This window comes from Rhinopithecus bieti, unplaced genomic scaffold (genome assembly GCF_001698545.2).
Source record: "Rhinopithecus bieti isolate Rb0 unplaced genomic scaffold, ASM169854v2 scaffold_2077, whole genome shotgun sequence".
Taxonomy (NCBI): Eukaryota; Metazoa; Chordata; class Mammalia; order Primates; family Cercopithecidae; genus Rhinopithecus; species Rhinopithecus bieti.
Genome location: NW_016803882.1, coordinates 1,904,387 through 1,924,698, shown reverse-complemented (window position 1 = coordinate 1,924,698; position 20,312 = coordinate 1,904,387). Strand labels below are relative to the sequence as shown.

Sequence of the window (20,312 nt, the reverse complement as noted above, 5' to 3'; positions counted from 1 at the left end):
AAAAAAAAAAAAAAAAAAAAAATTGTTTTTTATTTTGAATGGCTTAATCGGAATATGTTTGTCTTTCAGTATGGAAATGAAAATTAATCTCATTCACAGGTGGTATAAAAAGTTGTTTTCCCTTTCACCTTACTTTCATTACTTTCTTCAGTTTCCTCTTTTTCTTTTTCCATTTTTTTCTGACTTGATGAAATTATCATGCATTCCCCTTTTCCTCATTATTCATGTTAAAATGCACTGGGTTTATGCTACACTCTACTCCTGACCAAGACTTTTTAACAATATTCTCTTCGAATTCTACATAGCAACCACTACAAAGAAGCAAATGGCAAAAGACAAGGCTTTGCTCTCATAGACTGAAAACTCCTTTTTCACCATTAACCAGTATTCCAACAACTTAGTCTCTTCAAATTGTATGTATTTCAAGGGTGCAAAAATTATTTAAGTCTAATAGCTTCTCCTTTTCTTTAATTAGGAAATATGTTAATTTATTCAGATGATTTAAGTAAGCTTTGAGTAAACATGAACTTTTTTATATCAAGTATTTCAAAATAATACTAAGGCTTTGTCATAGACACACACTGACTTTCCTCTACTAGCACTATTAATTCTTCTTTAGGATTCAAATAACACCAATTAAACGTCACTTATAAAACCATTTTAACTTTACTTTTCCAAAGCTGAATTTTTGCTCTGAATCCATAAATTCTGTCATATACCTTAACGCATTTTCCACACGATCATTGCATTTTCAAGCACTCAAAATGTCAGTGAAGGATACCACTTTTTGAAGCCAATAACCACACTTCAACAAATCTGCAAAGTAAGAATCACTCACATGGAATAATTTAAATGTTTCCTTTTCGCTTATAAACCTTCCTTTGGACTGTCCACATAATCAGTAATAAAATAGCTCATCGCATTTCTTCACCTAAAGGTGAAAAGAAGGTACTACAGGAGCTTGGATTTAGTTAGGCTCACCATTTGAATTTTTAATGTAATCATTTAATGTGAAATTCCAAACCACAGGCAAGTTTTAATTTACAACTGCTTCTGCACGAATAAGACAACCTGTTACTTGGAATAAAGTTTTAGATTGAACTTAATGTAAAGCTTTTATATCTTCCTGTCATTACCTGTCCCAAACTTCCACTCTGTTTCCATAGTATCTTGTATGTTTCAAAGTATTCATTTATCTCTTCGAATATTTCATCCCCAGTTGGTTTGGGAACTTCTCTTTCCCAAGCAAATAATGTCTTCCAGTTCTTCAGGGATTCTATACAGTCTTCAAACTGAGAATCATTATAAAAGTTTATGAATTCATATCTGAAATGAATGCCTTTTTGATTAAATAATCTTCTGGATCAGTGTTGTGTTTATGTCATTCCACAAATCTTCAATGTATCTTCTAATAGAATAATTGAAAATGGCAGCTCTTCAATTTCCTTTGCCTCATTGGTCTCAAACATAGTGTTCCAAACAGGCAGGAAAAAAATAGCAGCCTCAGCAACCCAGCGAGGTACCTTGGATTCATTAATTGTGCAACCCTATAACTAGCTTCTTGAGCTCAATCTGATTATCATGTTTATCAACCTCATAATAATAAATTATGGCTAAATAATTAAGTATGGTACATCCATAAAACAACACTACACAATCATTAAAAATAATGTTCTTATAAATATTCAAGTGAAAAAAGCAAATTAAAAAATTAAGGAGTGGGAGCTCATGTGTGTAATCCCAGTACTTTGGGAGACCAAGCCAGGCAGATGATTTGAAGTCAGGGGTTTGAGATCAGCCTGGGCATACGGCAAAACCCCATCTCTACTAAAAATACAAAAATTAGGGGGACATGATGGTGCATGCCTGTAATCCCAGGTACTTGGGAGGCTGAGGCACAAGAATCACTTGAGCCCAGGAGGCAGAGGTTGCATTGAGCTGAAACCTTGCCACTGCACTCCACCCTGGGCAACAGAACAAGACTGTCTCAAAAAGAAAATTAGACTCTAATTGTATAAACTAAATACGCATGTATAGTTTGTGTGTAAGTCTGGACCAATGTATACCAAAACATTAGTGGTTATCTCACAATTGCAAATGGTTTTTCATATTCTTCTTTATACTTTTCTATATATTCTAACTTTTCTCTAAGAACATGCGTTCCTTTTAACAATCAGGGGACAAAAGTATGTCAATAAAATGAAAAAGTAATTTTTTAATGAATAATCAAGGCTACATTTTTTCATACTATAGAACAAGGGCCAGCAAATTTTTTTTCTAAAGGGCTATATGGTAAATATTCTAGGCTTTATGGGCCAGATGATCTTTGTTAAAACTACTGAAGTTTGTCACTATAGCACAGAAGTCATAAACAATACTTAAGCATAACAACGTTACAATGAAATTTTACCTACAGACACTGAAAGCTGGATTTATTTAAATTTCATAAAATATTATTCTTCTTTTGACTTTTCAACCACTGAAAAATGTAGAAACCATTTAGTACATAGCACAAAAACAAGCAGTAAGTCAAACACGATCCACTGGACACCTTACCAACTTCTACTACATAACACAGATAAAATGCTCTAAAACTGACAGTTCAAGTCTGGCGTTATTAACAACCCAATGTAGTGATTTTTAATCTCCATAATGCATTCTAAAATATCAATAAGATATGAAACTTCTCGGTGAAGGCTTTTTGATAAATTAGTTGCAAAATGGTCCTCATGACAGCTAAATGAGTGGACCTACTCCATAAGGTTGGTAATATTAGTCAATTAAATGCTAAGAGATTATCTGTCAAAACTGTGAACTCTGTTTTGGAAGAAATTCATCTTAAGTGATTCTATTTGACAGCATTTAGATATTGGGACAAGTTGTCTGCTGAAGTCATTTCTAGTTCATGTCAATAGAAATCACGCCAGTAAGATTTTAGTTAGAACAAATTTAGAAAAATTAAGACCAATTACATTCCAAATTAGCTAAGAAAGCGTAGCTTTTTAATCACTTAACTTTTAAACCATACTCTACATCACTCTGATAAGAGTAGAAATTCACCTCAAGAGAATCGCATTTTCCACTCAGAATAGTGTCATCTTCTAGAAAATAGACAGATTTAATACCAGTCTCAAGAGGCCAGTCTCAAGACAAAGTTGGGTTTTGGTGGATGAACTCAGATATTTCTTTGTTCATAAAACCTCTAACTAGGAAAGGAAATTAATACCTACTGTTACCATGGTAACTGACTTCCCTAATTGCTTGAGGGCTAAACTGAATAAAGTATCCCACTCTTTTTGAAAAGCACTAAAAAAAAAAAAAAAAAAAAAAAATTGTCAAGTTATATGACACATACAGATAATAATCTGAAGTTGAGGAAAAAATTATTAGTTAAATAATGCAATGCTTAACTCTGCTAGCCAGTTACAGGGTTTAATGTGGAAAAATTTCCACTTACTATTTAAAACAGTTCAATTCTATTTTATTCAAAATATGTAAAGGTTAAAATGATGAAATACACTGTTTCATAAATACTTATTACAATAAAAACGCAAGAATATTTATAATTACTCTGAAATTTGCTAACAAAATATTCTAAAAGAACAGTTGCAATACTTAAGTTATAATTTTTCACACTGGGCATGTATACAAATTTTACAAATATCTATTGAATTTCACAATGTTTCTCTGAGGAAGAAAGCTGTATCTACATCACTTTGTACAAAGGAAAGCTAAGACTAGCTGATTTTGCAAAAGTTATGCAGACTGCTCTAGCGTTGAAAATTATACTATGAAGAAGCAGGAAGTAGAGTGGAAAGAAGTCTGGACTGAAAGTCAGAAAACCTAGGTTCCAATGCTGCTTTGTGTCAAAAAAGAAAAAAAAAAAGTATCCAAAACTTACAGACAGAGAGAGGGCAGTATGTCATTTCAATGTCATATAGGAGCACAAGCTCACCCAACGATTATGAGTATTTCATTAGGGGACATATCTTTATTTGACTGGTTATTTATTAATAATTTTAAAACTCAGACTCTAATATCCACATGTTAAATAATAAATTTTGGTCTCATAAAGGTGTAACTGAATCCTGTCGAGTAAAAAAGATAACCTCAAAGTCTATGGTTTTTATTGCCCTATAACACAGCTTTGTATCTAACCTAGCAATCTTATTCCCAACTTTTTCCTCCAAAGTCTATATTTATCTTTGCACCTCTCTGAACCAAACCTGTCATCCTGCTGGTTCCCTCATTAACACGACACATATGACATGTGTTCTTTCTATATTTGTACAAGAATTATCTTTAAAATATTTGGAAAATTCTGCTTTGACATTTGGTCACTTAGTATCCATGTGACCTTGGACAAGTCACTTTATTTTTCTAAATTTTCATTGCCTCATTTGTAAAATGAGATTATGTTCCCATTATTATATTACCTGTCTTATGATATCATATCATTCCTATATATTATAATATTTGCTTTCTTGACCACAAGATTAACGTAAAGATAGACAGCAATACACATGATGTCACTTCTTTTCAACTATAATTACACATGAGTTGGAATGATGACAGGACTAGTGATAGGTTTTTACTTCTATTGTACCTCATTCCCTATAGCATACTGGGATCCCGTTAGAGAGGTCAAGAATCTGTAGGTACAGATAAAAATAGCCAATCCATATGAATTAGGTAAGATATATAAATTCACTGACAGCTAATTAAGCACTGAAGTACTTTATAGGTAGAATATTCTTTTAAATTACAAATTCAAACAAAGAAGAGAAAATTGATTCATTTATCCAATGCTTCTTTCTTACCCATTGGACCTCACTCAAAAAAAGTATTGAATTTCGAAACACATCTCTTTTTTTTTTTTTTGAGACAGAGTCTAGCTCTGTTATTCAATCATAGTTCACTGCAGCCTCAACCTCCCCAGGCTTAAGCAGTCCTCCCACCCAAGCCTCCCAGGTAGCAGAGACTACAGGACTACAGGCATATGCCACCATGCCCAGCTAATTTTTATATTTTTTGTAGAAATGGAGTTTCACCATGTTGCCCAGGCTGGTCTTGAACTCCTGGCCTCAAGCAATCCTCCCTACCTCAGCCTCCCAATGTGCTGACATTACAGGCGTGAGCTACCGTGCTGGGCCTATTTTCTTTCTCTTTAACTATACTGCACAAACTATATTTAGGAGGTTTCCAACTATAGTCTGACAACAGAAATTCATATACTCATCTAACTTTTCATGTGTGTGGAAAAGAATATTAAAAAGAGATTTCAAGGATAAGTTACAAGATTGGATTAATAAGTGTTTTCCAAATATTCTGACACAGAAAGATTACAAAACCAAAGCAGCTTAAGTACTCCAGCAACTCAGTTTGGTGGTCAACACCCTAATTTTGATTAGAATCTTTCGACCTCACCAACACAATTATGTTATTTTTACTGAGAATCAGCTTCTAGTCAAAAAAGCCTTTCATTTTTAACAAAAAACGCAATAAACTTTTAAAAAATTCTGGGCTTGATTTCTTTTATTATGTTACATATTTTCTGAAAATGTAACCTTGCGCATTGAGTTTTTATAGTTACCTATATACTAGTAACTAATTTATACATATATATACCCACACATGCATATATACACACACACAGACTGTGTATCTAGATACATAAACATGTAAATAATCTATAGTTTATTGCAGAAGATATCATTTATAAGGTATTCTCCTGTATGGTTTTTGAGAATTTCTTTCTACTTTTCTATGAACCAAAAGGAAGAAGAGGTAGAGGAAAACAGAGAAAAACCAAAGAATGCATGCCAAAGCCCTCATTAAATTCTCTAAAGAAGCTTTCAAGCTTTCATGAATCTACTACTACATTTCTGCTCATCTTAATTTCCCTCCAAACAGCCCAAGCAAGCAAACCAGAAAAGCTAAGTAAAACCACCCATTCATATCTTGGTTAACCATAGTAAGACGGTGTAATTTTTAAAAGTAGTAGAATGATTTTTGAGAGACCTGTTTCTGTATAGGTATCTAACAATTTTTCCTAACTGTCAAATATTATATAAAGCACAATTTTGTACTAATAAAACCAAGTGAAATAAACTGTAAATGGAATCAAACAAATAAACACAATAAAACGCCATTAAATTTAGGTAGCAACAAGGGTAAAGGATAAAAGCCACATTCTTTGCTGTGTCATAGTGCAAAGCCGCACTGCCCATAAACCAGGAACATCACTTGACCTGAATTGAATCCATGGCATAGCGAAGTGCTGTATAACTGGATTTCACTACCCAACTGAATAATTCATTATTTTTAATGAATTTCCTCTGTTCTCTTAAGTTGCTATAGCCAGTCAGCTGAAATCAACCATTATAAACTGGGAAACTGCAGAGAAAGTTTTCAAGTAAGTCAATTTAAAAACTTGCTTAGGCTGTCTATTTTTCCTTTTATATTTATTACTGTTACTTTGTACGGCCTGAGATAAAATTTTATAGGACTCATTAGTAAGTGGATGTTGACAGTTGCCTTGCCAGCATCGGTTCCACCCTGGACCCTTTCTACAGTACCTATAAATTTCATTCAGGTAAAGATCAGTTACCCACAAAGCCAATGTTCAATATGTTTTAAGGAAGGTATCCCACTCCCAGCCCACAGTAGAGCCAGTGGTCTAAAGGTAATCCAATTCCTCTTGCTGCAACGATGATTCGGAAACTCAGCCCTGGCTGAATGTAGTGGTACGTGCCAGTAATCTCAGCACTTTGGGAGGCTGAGGCAGGAGGATGGCTTGAGTCTACGAGTTCAAGATCAACCTGGGCAACATGGCGAACCCTGCCTCTACAGAAAGTACAAAAATGAGCCAGGTGTGATGGCACACATCTGTAGTCCCAGCTACTTGAGAGATTGAGGTGGGAGGATCAGTTGAGGCCAGGGGTTCGAGGCTGCAGTGAGCCATGATCGCGCCACTGCACTACAGCCTAGGTGAGAGTGAGACCTTGTCTCAAAAAAAAAAAAAAAAAATCAGCATTGCCAAGTAGAAAGAGAAATGCATAAATTTTACAGTAAGACCAATTTAAGTATAGAAGGAAGAGAGAAAGGTAAAAGTGGAGACTGGGTAAAAAAGAAACTGGAAAATTAACACACAATTCTGTTAAGCAGTCATAAATTTACCTAATGCAAATCTTCCATAGTAAGTTCAAATATAGTCTCTTCGGACAGGATAAGTTTATGCAATATGAATAAGAAGAAGAATCAGCAATTTTGTGATTGTGCAATTCCTGGAAGGAAAAAAGTTATCCTCCAGTCTAACTATTTTTCTACTGTACTTCAGAGACTCCGTTTTATGAATGAACAGCAAAAGCAAGTCAGGTACCAATAGGTGATGTCTCCTGCTTCACATCAGAACTTCCAGGAGGAGCTACAAAGCTTTGATATTTTTTTCTGATGGGTTCTATTATTCTTACTACAGACTACGAAGATCTCATACCTCTATCTTCTTGGTTTCAAAGACAGCTAAAGAGAAGGTGAATTTCTGCCCTCTGCTGAGGAGCTAGCCTAAAACACTAACAGTAGAAGAGATCAGAAAAATGCAGACATAAGAACAATACAGTCAGAAAGAAACAGACACTTGAAGTAGGCTCAGGAGGGAAGGTCATTGTTCTCCTTTTTCTGGAGAACATTAAATTATTCTAATTTCTTATTTCCCCATGAAGAAACTGTTCGAAAGCCATCCTCTTTCTTAATCCTCCCTCATATTAAGCATTTTATCAAAGGAAAGAAAAAAACCACCTTTAAAAGAGTCTGATTGCTATCACTAACCAGCTTTTACAAAAGGTAAGCCTCATTTTTATCAAAGTTCCAAAGTCTCCTAAAATAAATAATTTTTCCACAGTATCTCTTTGAGGACAGGTAATTTTATCTATTTGTTTAACAGAAGCAAATAAGGTAACCAGATTCAAAATAAGGATACTCAAATTATTTTTATCCTAAGATAAATTATTATCCTATCTCATTTTTATATGAGAGACAGAATTGAATACAATTATATCCAAGTCCAAATTATACAATTATATCCAAAATTGATATCCAAAATCAGTAACAGCAAAAATGACAACCTACCTGGGAATAAACCTAACATAAAATATATAAGATCCATTTTGAAGACAACCAGCAAATTTTATTAAGACAGTTAAAAAAGGACTGGATAAGACACACTGAGTTCCTGCATAGCCAGACCCAAAACTGTAAATATATTAATTAAATCAATACACTCAAGAAGCAATACCAAGAAAAAATGTCAGCAGAATTTTTCATCGAACCACATGAGTTTACATTAAAGTTCACTGGGAAGAGAAAATACTCAAGAGCAGCAAATTTTTTTTGGAAAACAAGACCAACACGGGAAAATTCACCCTACTAAATACGAAACTTTTAAAACTACAGTAATTAAAATAGTGTGTGCCAGGCGAGGTGGCTCACACCTGTAATCCCAGCACTTTCGGAGGCTGAGGCGGGCGGATCACCCGAGGTCAGGAGTTCGAGACCAGCCTGGCCAACATGGTGAAAACCCGTCTCTATTAAGAATACAAAAATTAGTCAGGCATGGTAGCGGGTGCTGTAATCCCAACTACTAGGGAGGCTGAGGCAGGAGAATTGCTTGAACCTGGGAGGCAGAGGTTGCTGTGAGCAGAGGTCACACCATTGCACTCCAGCCTGGGCAATAAGAGCAAGACTCCCAGTTTAAAAAAAAAAAAATTAGTGTGGAATTAGTGTAAAAATACAAAAACAGATCAGAACATAACATGTCTAATGCCATACAGAGAAAACCTTGAAGACTTCAGAGACTATGGAAGGTGGTGAATATGTTAATTTGTTTGACTATAGGAATTGTTTCACTATGTATACATGTATCAAAACATCATGTTGTACACCTTAAATACATACAATAAATAAAACTTGCCATGTTCAGAAATAGATCCATGTGAATATAGAAATCTGACATATGATGAAGGAGGCAGGTCTTGTCTTTGAGAAAGAACAAGTTATTCAATAAATGAGGCCAAAAAACTGGTTATAATTTTGATATATCATTATCAGCAAAAATTTAAAAGACTGACCATATGCAGTAATCACAAGAGAGAAGAAACTGGCATCACCATTTTGAAAGATGTTTCATAGAAGGCATCAAAATTTTAAATTTGCATAACCTTCAAGTTAGTAATTACATCTATCCTATGGAAATATTTGCACATATGCATAAAGATGTACATAAAGGACGTTCATTACATCCCTTTGTAAAAGCAAAAACACGGGAAGCAGTTATAGGGTAAATTAATAGGTAAATAAACAATGACACATCCATAATATGGCACATACTAAGCTGCCAGTAGAATAAAATAGAACTATACGTATTAAGATCATTGTCTAAGATAAATGCTAAGTAAAACAGAGGGAAAATGAAGTGTCAGTGGTAGTTTAAATTTTAAAATAGAAAATGAAATTGGCCGGGCACAGCGGCTCACACTGTAATCCCGGAACTTTGGGAGGCCGAGGCGGGCGGATCACGAAGTCAGGAGTTTGAGATCAGCCTGATCAACATGGTAAAATCCCATCTCTACTAAAAATACAAAAATAAGCAGAGCGTGGTGGCACGCGCCTGTAATCCCAGCTACTCAGGAGGCTGAGGCAGGAGAATTGCTTGAACCCGGGAGGTGGAAGTTGCAGTGAGCTGAAAACATGCCACTGCACTCCAGCCTGGGTGACAGAGTGAGACTCCATCTCAACGTTTCCAAAAAAAAAAAAAGAAAATGAAATTCTATGTATATATAAATGCAAAGAACAATCCAGGAGGACCCTCAGACAGGGTAAGTTTACATAACACAAACAAGAAGAAAAATCAGATATTTTGTAATTATGGATTTCCTGGAAGGAGAAAAGTTATCTTATAGTCTAATTATTTTTCTACTGTACTTCAATGACTCAGTTTTATGAATGAACAGCAAAAGCAGGTCAGGTACCAATTAATAGGGGCCCCTACTGGTAAGTGAATGGGATTGAGGTCAGGTATATGAAGGAGGAGTTTCAATACTCTATAATTTCTCAGTAAGCAGGATCCCCCCTCCCCCACTTCCTGTCTATATCTTTCTTGCTACCTGAGAGTACTACGAAGGGCTTCTGTAAGTAATAAAGTAAATAACAGTCTATATTTTTTCAAATCGGAGTCCTGAGGTTAAACATACCTCACGGTTTTAGTAAAGTCAAGCATAGGAGGAGGAAAAAGAGGCTGATTACCTCAACACTAAGAAAGAAGATGATAACGATCCATTGTGTACAATAAATTTCAATAGCATCCTAATCTCCATTCAGCCCTCCTCACCCTATCCCAAAATGTATAACAGCAAAGTTTTGTGGACGGAATTGACCTCATCACCAAGATTACAGGTGAAATCCAAGTGTCTTAAGGTCAATAGGAAAATCCAATTCCCCTTGCTATACAACTGATTCAAGGATAGGAGCTATGACCCAAGTCTCAGCTCTCTAACCTCCATCTCCTGGCCATAATTATTGGTTCCAAGGCAGTTCAAGTGCAACAAAGCTCAGGACTCTCATTCTCTGGTGAGGGAAAAGGTGCTTTTGCTCTTGTTAGATGTAGTCATGGTTGGTGCAAGTAGCCATCTTACAAGCATACAAGAAACCACCCTGAAGGTGATTTCATAGAAGAGGGCCAAGAATAAGGCCAAAAATTGGTAGATCCCTGAGTGAATTTGCCTGAAGTCCACTCTACCTCAGATGTCTCCATTAAATAGACCAATAAATAACCTTTTATTGCTAAAGTCAGTTTGACTTTGGTTATTCCATTATTTGCAACTGAAGCCACCCTTGTTGACAGGATGGGATAATTAAAATGTAATACCACTTCTTGATCTGATTTTTTGAAGATTATATAGAATTACGTTTTGTTTATCTATTGTAATTTATTTAACAATTCCCTACTGATGACAATTAGCTTGCTTGTGAATTTCACCAAAAATAATGTTCAATGAATACCCTTGTGGATATGTGGGTATTGTTAGGCAATCCTATTATTGCTATAGGACAGATTCCTAGATAAGAAATTACTAGGTCATAGAGTACTTCTCTGCTTACCTTCTCACCAATAAATTATTCACAATAGTATGCTAACCCCAAAAGGTAAAACTAGACAAAGCAGCAGCCCACACAGAAAGCCAAGAGAAACCTCCACAGTAGCAGGGTTAAACTAAACCACTGGTGAAGGATTTCAATCTGACAACTATGAAAAGGTGCTTTAAGGCACCTACTACTCCTACAAGAAGAGTCTGATCAAAGAATAGAAGTCCATGAAGGGTTGACTATTAGTTACAATATAACCACATGTAACTCAACACCTAACTTTGTGGTGTTAGATATAAATCAAATTGATGGTATTTGAGTTGAGTGTTAATGGACCACCATCATCACCATGACCATCACCATCAAAACTATAGCCATTGATATCTACATCCTACACTTTCCCCACTCCTTGTCTAGTAGATCACAATCTTTGATGTATAATATCCAAGGGAGATGGTGCCTCCCAGTCTTCTGACCAGCTCTCCTCTAGTGATCTCATCTGTATCCTGCTCCACCTATTTATTCCTACAAAGATACTATGTTATTACCAATGACTAAATCCTTCCATAATCTCAATTCCATATATCCCACTCTCCAACCAACACCTTCTGTTTTTCAAGTTCATTCCCTCTAGAAACTCAATTCCAACAATCTTTTGACCTAACTGGGACCTTTAAGGGTCCTGCTACCATATCATTGTCCTCACCCACTTGGGCAGTCCTTAATTCTCTTCTCAACCAGTTTAAATTCCAAGTTAATAGCTACTTCCTTGCATACTCCCTCAAATTCATCGCCCTTCTGGCTTTATCACTATCTCCTGGCAAAACTCTAATCCTGAATAAAAAAGAACTCTTTACCTACTCTGCCTGTACCTATGCAGCTGAATGAATGTAGCAGGTGAAAAACACAACCATTTTGACTGGTCTCACCTTAAATTTGTGACCACCAGCCCCAGGTGGACCCTTAGTGCTTCCTAGCAATCCTACAACTTTTCCCTAAACTATTTACTATCCTCCCCTCCTAAGACTATTTTATACCTTCTCCTCTCCACTTAAACTTCGTATCTCCTCCACCGATCATCACTCTTAGCTAATGATCTTGCTTCTGGTTTCATTAGAACCAATCAAAAATGAATTTCCACAAGCTCTTACCCTGAAATCTATTCACATAATTATATCTGTACCCACATACTCTACTGTGGTGGTTAATTTTATGTGTCAATTTGAGTGGGCCATGGGGTGCCCAGATATTTGGTTAAACATTATTCTGGGTGTGTCTGTGAGGGTGTTTCTAGGTGAGACTAACATTTGATTCAGTAGACTGAGTAAAGCAGATTGCTCTCCCTAATGTGGGTGGGCCTTCGATTTGTTGAAGGCCTGAATAAATAAAAAGGCTAAGTATGGGAAGATTTGCTCCCTCTGCCTGTCTTTGAACTACGACATTGGTCTTCTCCTGCCTTCAGACTTGGACTCAGACTGGAACTTACACCATAGGCTCCCTGGTTCTCAGACCTTCACAATTGGACTGGAATTATACCATTAGCTCCCGTGGGTATATCTCCTGGCAGATCTTAAGACTTTTATAATCTCTTTATAGATACAGAGACAGAGATACAGATAGAGATGGATACAGAGATATAAAGATCTCCTATTGGTTCTGTTTCTCAGGAGAACCCTAATATATCTACCTTTTCTTATGTAACTATGGATGAACTATCTGTACTCCTACATCCAACCTCTCCATGTGTACAAACCTCTCATCTACTCAAAGACATTTTCTCAAAGACATCTACTCAAAGACATTTTCTCAAAGACATCTACTCAAAGACATTTTCCCATCTCCTATATCATCAACTTTTTCCTCTCTACTAGTCTGCCAGAAAATGCCCATCAACATACATGTAATTTTTCCCAACCAAAAAAAAAGAAAAAAGAAAAAAAAAACTCAACTTTTGGCTAACTGCTCCATTATTATTCTCCCTATTGTAGGAAAACTACTCAAAAGAGTCATCTACACTAGCATCTCTGTTTCCACTCCTCTAATCCTCTCCTAAACCCACTGTAACCACTCCGCTCCACTAAAAGGGCTCATGTCAAGGTTTCCAATGACTTTTATGTTGTCAAATCCTATAGCCAATTCTCAACTCTCACCTGAGTCAATGCACCAGCAGTAAGTGACACAATTAATCACACCCATCTTCTTGAAATACTTTACCAGGCTTCTGTGATAATTCTTGAGTCTCCATCTATATCAGTAACAACCCCTTTTCCGTATACTCTGCTTGCTGCTCCTTCTTACCTCCCTAATCTCTAAACATCACAGCATTCCAGGATACAAGTCACAGACCTGTTCTCTTCTCCCTCTGCACTCACTCCCTTAGAGAGCACAGTCAGTCTGCTGGCTTTTAAATTAGCTGTTATACACTAATGACTTCTAAAGTTATATAAATAGCCTAGACCATTCCTCTTAACTTCAAACTTTGATAGCCAATTATTTACTGGATATTTGAATCTCTAATTGGCATATTCCACTCAACAGATATAAAGTTTCCCCAAACTGCTCCTTTTGTATATTTCCCATCTTAGTAAGTCACCTACATCTTTCTGGTTGCTCATGCCAAAAGCCTTGGATTCATCCTGACTCATCTCCTCCTTTCACATTCTGCATCTAATCTGTCAGCAAATACTGTTGGTTCTATCTTCAAAACAAAGCCAGAATTCTGCCTCCTCTCACCACTTCCGCTGCTACAACGCTGGTTCAAGCCATATTACCTTTTACCTGCTTTTTCCTATGGTCTATGCTCAAAACAGCAGCAGTGATTCCATTACAAGATAACTCAATTTAAAGGACTGTATAATATGAGCTACTGAAATTTACCCCAGAAAGGCAAGGGTGGTTCAATATAAGAAAATTAATCAATATAACACATTACATTAAGATAAGGGAGGCAAAATATCACATGATCATCTCAATTGACACAGAAAAGGCATTTGACAAAATCCAACATCCTTTCATGATAAAAACTCAGAAAACTAGGAATAAAAGCGTATTTCCTCAACATGATAAAAAGCATTTATGAAAACCCACAGCTAACACCATACTTAATGGTAAAAGACTGAAAGCTTTCCACCTAAGATAGGAAGCAAGACAAAGATACCCACTTTCACCACTGCTTTTCAACATCGTATTGAAGTTCTAGCCAAAGAAATTAGACATGGAAAAGAAATAAAAGGTAACCATAATGGACAGGAAGAAGTAAAATTATCTCTATATACAGATGACATAATCCCATATAAAAATCTCAAAGAAAGCTACTAGATCTAATAAGTAAATTCAACAAAGTTTCAGAGTACAACATCAACACTGAAATATCAGCTGTTGTTATACACGAGAAATGAACAATCTGAAAGGAAAGTAAGAAAGTAACTGCATTTACAATAGCAGCTAAAAGAATAATACCAAGGAATAAATTTAACCAAGGAGGTGAAAAACATGTACTCTGAAAACTACAGAATGCTGCTGAAAGAAATTAAAGAAAACACCAATAACTGGAAAGATATCTCATGTTCATGCATAGAAAGACTTGATATTGTTAAGATGTCAATACTACCCAAAGTTACCTACAGATTCAATGCAATTCCTATCAAAAGGCTTTTCTGCAGAAATGGAAAAGGTGATCCTCAAATTCAGAATTGCAAGGGATCCCAAATAGCCAATATAATCTTGAAAAAGAAGAATAAACTTGGAGGACTCATATTTCCTAATTTCTAAACTTACTACAAAGCTACAGTAATCAAAACAGTGTGGTAGAGGCATAAAGACAGAAATATAAAGAAAATAGAATAGAATTGAGATTCCAGAAGTAAATCCATACATTTACGACCAATTGATTTTTGACAAGGGTGCCAAGTCCATTCAGTGGGGAAAGAATTCAACAGGTGGTGCTGGGACAACTGGATATCCATATGCAAAAGAGTGAAGTTGGACCCCTACCTCACACCATATACAAAATAACTTAAAATGTATCAAAATAATATATAAGAATTAACTCAAAACGCCAATAGAAAAACCAAAACTATAAAACTATTAAAAGAAAACATAGCAGAAAATATTCATGGCCTTGGATTTGGGAATTAGGTATGACACCAAAAGCATAGGCAACAAAAGAAAAAATAGATAAACTGGACTCTATAAAAATGTAAAAGTGAATCAAAGAACAATATCAAAAAGTGAAGAAAACCCACAAAATGGGAGAAATTATTTGCAAATCTTATATCCAATAAGGGTTTAATATTCAGAATATATAAAGATCTCCTACACTTCAAAAGAAAAAAAATCTCAAATAAAAAATGGGCAAAGGACTTAATAGACAGTTCCCCAAAGAAGATATATAATGGCCAATAAGCACATTAAAAGATGCTCAACATCATTAGTCATTAAAGAAATACAAAACAAAACCACACTAAGATAACACTTCCCACCACCTACCAGGATAGCTATAATTTTAAAAAAGGAAATTAATTTTGGTGAGTATACGGAGAACTGGAACACTTGTACACTGCTCCCATGGAAAACCAGTTTTAGCAGTTCCTTAAAAAGCTAAACCAAAAGCTTACCACATGACCCACCAAGTCCACTCGTAGGTATTTTCCCAAAAGAATTGAAAACAGCAACTCAAACAGATTCTTGTACACCAATGTTAATAACAGCATTATTCACAACAGCCAAAAGGTGGAAACAACCTAAGTGTCCATCAACATATGAATAAACAAATATGGCATATATATAATATAAACAGTGGAATATTATTCAGTCATAAAAAGAAATCGAGTTCTGATACATGCCACAACATGGGAGGACCCTGAAAACATTATCCTTACAAAAGACCCTGAATAGCCAAAGCAATCTTGAGCTAAAAGAACAAAGCTAGAGGTATCACACTACCTGACTTCAAAATATACTAAACTCTAGCAATCAAAACAGCACAGTACTGGCATAAAGAGACACACAGATAATAAAACAGAATAGAGACCCAAGAAATAAAACCACACATTTATAGCCAACTGATTTTTGACAAAAGAGCCAAGAACCCACAATGGGGAAAGGTCAGGCTCTTCAATAAATGGTGTTGGAAAAACTGGATAACCATATGCAAAAGAATGAAAGTAGTCAATCATCTCTCACCACATATAGAATCCACTCAAAATGGATTAAAGACTTAAATGTAAGACCTAAAACCATGAAACCACTTGAAGAAAACACAGGAAAAAAGCTCCCTAACATTGGTCAGGGCTAGCGGTTCCCAACCCTTGGGCCACAGATCAGTACCAGTCCGTGGCCTGTTAGGAACCAGGCCACAAAGCACTAGGTGAGCAGCAGGCAAGCATGCGAAGCTTCATTTTTATTTACAGCTCCTCCCCATTCCTGAGCTCCACCTCCTGTCACATCAGCAGTGGCATTAGATTCTCATAAGAGCGCAAACCCTACTGTGAATTGCACATGCAAGGGATCTAGGTTGTACGCCCCTTAGGAGAACCTAAGGCCTTATAATCTGTCACTGTCTCCCATAACTCCCAGATAGGACCCTCAAGTTTCAGGAAAACAAGCTCAGGGCTCCCACTGATTCTATGTTACAGTGAATTGTATAATTATTTCATTATATATTACAATGTAATAATAATAGAAACAAAGTGCACAATACATGGAATGCACTTGAATCATCCTGAAACCATCCCCTCCCTCCTGTCGATGGAAAAATGGTCTTTCATGAAACCAGTCCTTGGTACCAAAAAGGTTGGGGACCGCTGGTCTGGGCAATGATTTTTTGGATATGACCTCAAAAGCAAAGGCAACAAAAGCAAAAATAGACAAAGGAATTACATCAAAATAAAATGCTTCTCTGCATAGCAAATTCAACGGAGTGAAGACAGAATCTACAGAATTGGATAAAATATTTGCAAGCTATACATCTGATAAGAGGTTAATTTCCAAAACGTTTAAGGATGTCAAACAACTCAATAGCAAAAAAAAAAAAAAAAAAAAGGATTTAAAAAATGAGCAAAAGACCTGAATAGACATTTCTCAAAAGGAGATATACAAATAACCAACAGGTATATTAAACATTGCTCATCAATAACCATCATGGAAATGTAAATCAAAATCACAATGAGATATCACCTCACACCTGTTAGAATGGCTATTACCAAAAAGACAAAAGGTAAGTGTTGGCGAGGATGTGGAGAAAAGGGAACTCCTTCCTCACTGTTGGTAGGAATGTAAATTACTACCATTATGGAAATAACTCAAAATATTAAACGTAGAACTACAAGCGAGTCCAGCAAATCCACTAGAGGGTATATATGCAAGGGAAATGAAATCAGTATGTCAAAGAGCTATCTGCACTTCCATGTTTCCCGCAGCACTATTCAACAATAGCCAGAATATGGAATCAAGCTAACTGTCCATCAACAGATGAGTGGATAAAGAAAATGTGATATACATCAACAATGGAATATTATTAAGCCATAATAAAGAATGAAATCCTGTCATTTGCAGCAACATGAATGGAACTGGAAGACATTCTGTTAAGTGAAATAAGCCAGGCACGGAAAGACAAATATCGCATGTTCTCACTTATATGTGGGAGCTAAAAAATTTGATATCACTGAGGTAGTAAGTAGAATGGTGATTACCAGAGGCTGGGATCGGGGGGGTGGTGGGAATGAAGAGAGGTTGTTAATGAGTACAAAAATACAGTTAGATAGAAGGAATGTTATAGGGTTTGATAGCTATATAGAGACAAAAAATAGGTAAGTGATTGCCTAGGAAAGCAGGTGGGATTGAGTACTAATGGTTATGGAGTTTCTCTTTTGGGTGATGAAAAAGTCCTAAAGGTGATAGTGATAAAGGCTGTACAACTCTGAAGACAAACTAAAAACCATTGTATTGCACACTTTAAACGGGTGAACCGTATGCTATATTAATTCTATCCCAATAAAGCTGTTTAAAAAAAAAAAAAGAATGCTAAGTGGAATTTGCCAGATACAAAAAAGACAAATATTATATGATTCCACTTATGTAGAATATCTAGAATAGGCAAATTTGTAGAGGAAGAATGTACATTTGAAGTCACTAAGGGCTGGGTGGATGAGGCAATGGGGAGTTATTGTTTAAAAGTTATAGTTTCTGCTTGAAGTCGTTAAAGTCTTGGAAATAGTGGTGGTGATGATTTCACAACATGATGAGTGTAATTAATGTCACTAAACTGAACACCTAAAAATGGTTAATATGGCAAATTTTATGATATCTTACCACAATTTTTTAGAAACATAATTCAGATCACGTTTCCCTAACAACTCTGCAACAGCTTCCCATCTCCCTCAGAATGAAAGCCCAAATTTTCAATATAGCCCATAAAGTCCTACATATTCTGGCCCCCTTCCCTTTCTGGCCTGACCTCTGACCTCCTCTCAGCTCAGATCCAGCTCACTAGGCCTCTTAAGTTGCTCCCTGAATATAAAGAGGCAGGTTCCCCCAGGGCCTTTGCACTTTCTTCTCCTCCAGAGAGCCTCAAGGTAAGTTCTCTCACTTCCTTGAGCTCTGGACTCAAAAATTCCCTTCTCAGTGTGGTCTTCCCTGACCACTTATTGTAAAACTGCAGCTCCCTACAGCCCTCCACCCCCAACACACACACACACTCTTCATCCCCCTTTCCTTTTTAATTTCCATTTTCACCTTATGTCACCCTATACATTTTATTTTTTTGCCTGTCTCTTTCCACTAAAATGTAAGCTCCAAAAGGAGAGAGATGTTTGTCTATTCTGTTCATTGTTGGTATCTCTAGTGCCTAGAGCAGTCCTTAACAAACATTTGTTGGATTAATAAAGGGAGACCACTGTGGGTAAAAAAAAGTAGAAAATAAAATTTTAGCTGAAGAATGGAAGCCCCTTTAAATTATCAGGCCCAGAGAGGCATTCGAATGAAAAAACAGTCCCATCTCACTCCCTGCTTGAGCTGGATAATTATCTCTTAAACCCCACCTGCTATGTGTGCTCTAGACTGGTACAAAGTAGCCATAAAATGCCATATGCTGGACACGATAACTCATACCCTATGAGTTACAGTGTACAGCCAATCACTAAGCAATGGTATCTCTGTAAACCAATAACAATTCCTGACCAACTTTGTCTCAGCCCACTCCTTCCCTTCGCCTTTAAAAATCTGCTTGTAACCAAGGCTGAAGGAGCACTCCCCAAGGCAACTGGGAAATGAGTCCTGGGCAACTGCCCTCCTTTTGGCTAAAGTAAACACTTTAAATTAAAATTTTGTGCCCCGGCCTCTTCCTTTTAGGTCGACATCACTATTCAATGACATCAAGATCTGAACTGTCCTACTTATCCCAATCTTCCACCCCTAAAAGAAATGTACCAAACCATAAAAGCCTGAAGTACTCCGACTTACAGACTCCTGTATTAGCATCCTAAGAATTATGTCACCCTCTTCAATAGGGAGCAGTATTTTTCATATCAAACCTAGCCGGAGAACAACTGACATTCAACTAGGAAAAAAAAGAAAATCCATTAAGGACTGAGCGATTTGAACTCAAAAATATCCATCATCACTTGCTAAATCATAGACAGCAGGTTATTTCCCTCGACTTTACTGTGCAGACCTGGAGTGGCTCAATTTCTGCCATAAGGCCGTACTGGAAAGACAGCAACCTAAGCGCGCAGGGTAAACATCAGGCTGGGGCCGGGAGTGGCGGGGAAGCACTTTTTGAATGGCGGAAGCTCCGACAGACGCCTTTCCTGGCTGCTCCCGAGGGGAAAGGGAAAGGTAGAATGTCTGTTTTTTCCGGAATCTCCCAAGCACAGCCCAGGGGCCTGCTCCGCGGGCCTAAGCACCTCCACGTGTCTCAGAAGCCTAGCACGATAGATACCCGGGGCACGGAGCTGGGAAAACGGGAATGGGAAGACACTTTACCCTGAGAAGATAAAGTCCAACAGGTCTTCTCCTTCAGCCGGATGACTGTGGAGCGCCACCACAAGCAGGGCCTGCAACCCAGGCATCCAGGCTAGACACCAAATCAGCAAACTTCATTCCCGCGCTGCAGAGTACAAGCCGGCGCGTCCCCGGCGCACACGGTACACATCAGCTCCGACCCGACCCGCCCC

The 20,312-nt window shown here is 36.8% G+C and overlaps 1 protein-coding gene across 1 annotated transcript in view; it reads right to left on the bottom strand.

Moving 5' to 3' along the window:
* Positions 1-20,298, bottom strand: part of WRN (WRN RecQ like helicase) — a 145,738-nt gene extending 125,440 nt beyond the window's left edge. The window contains exon 1 of the mRNA XM_017857254.1: positions 20,122-20,298. The gene's annotated coding sequence lies outside the window, so the exon portion shown is untranslated. The remainder of the gene's footprint in view (positions 1-20,121) is intronic.
* Between the last annotated feature and the right edge of the window lie 14 nt (positions 20,299-20,312).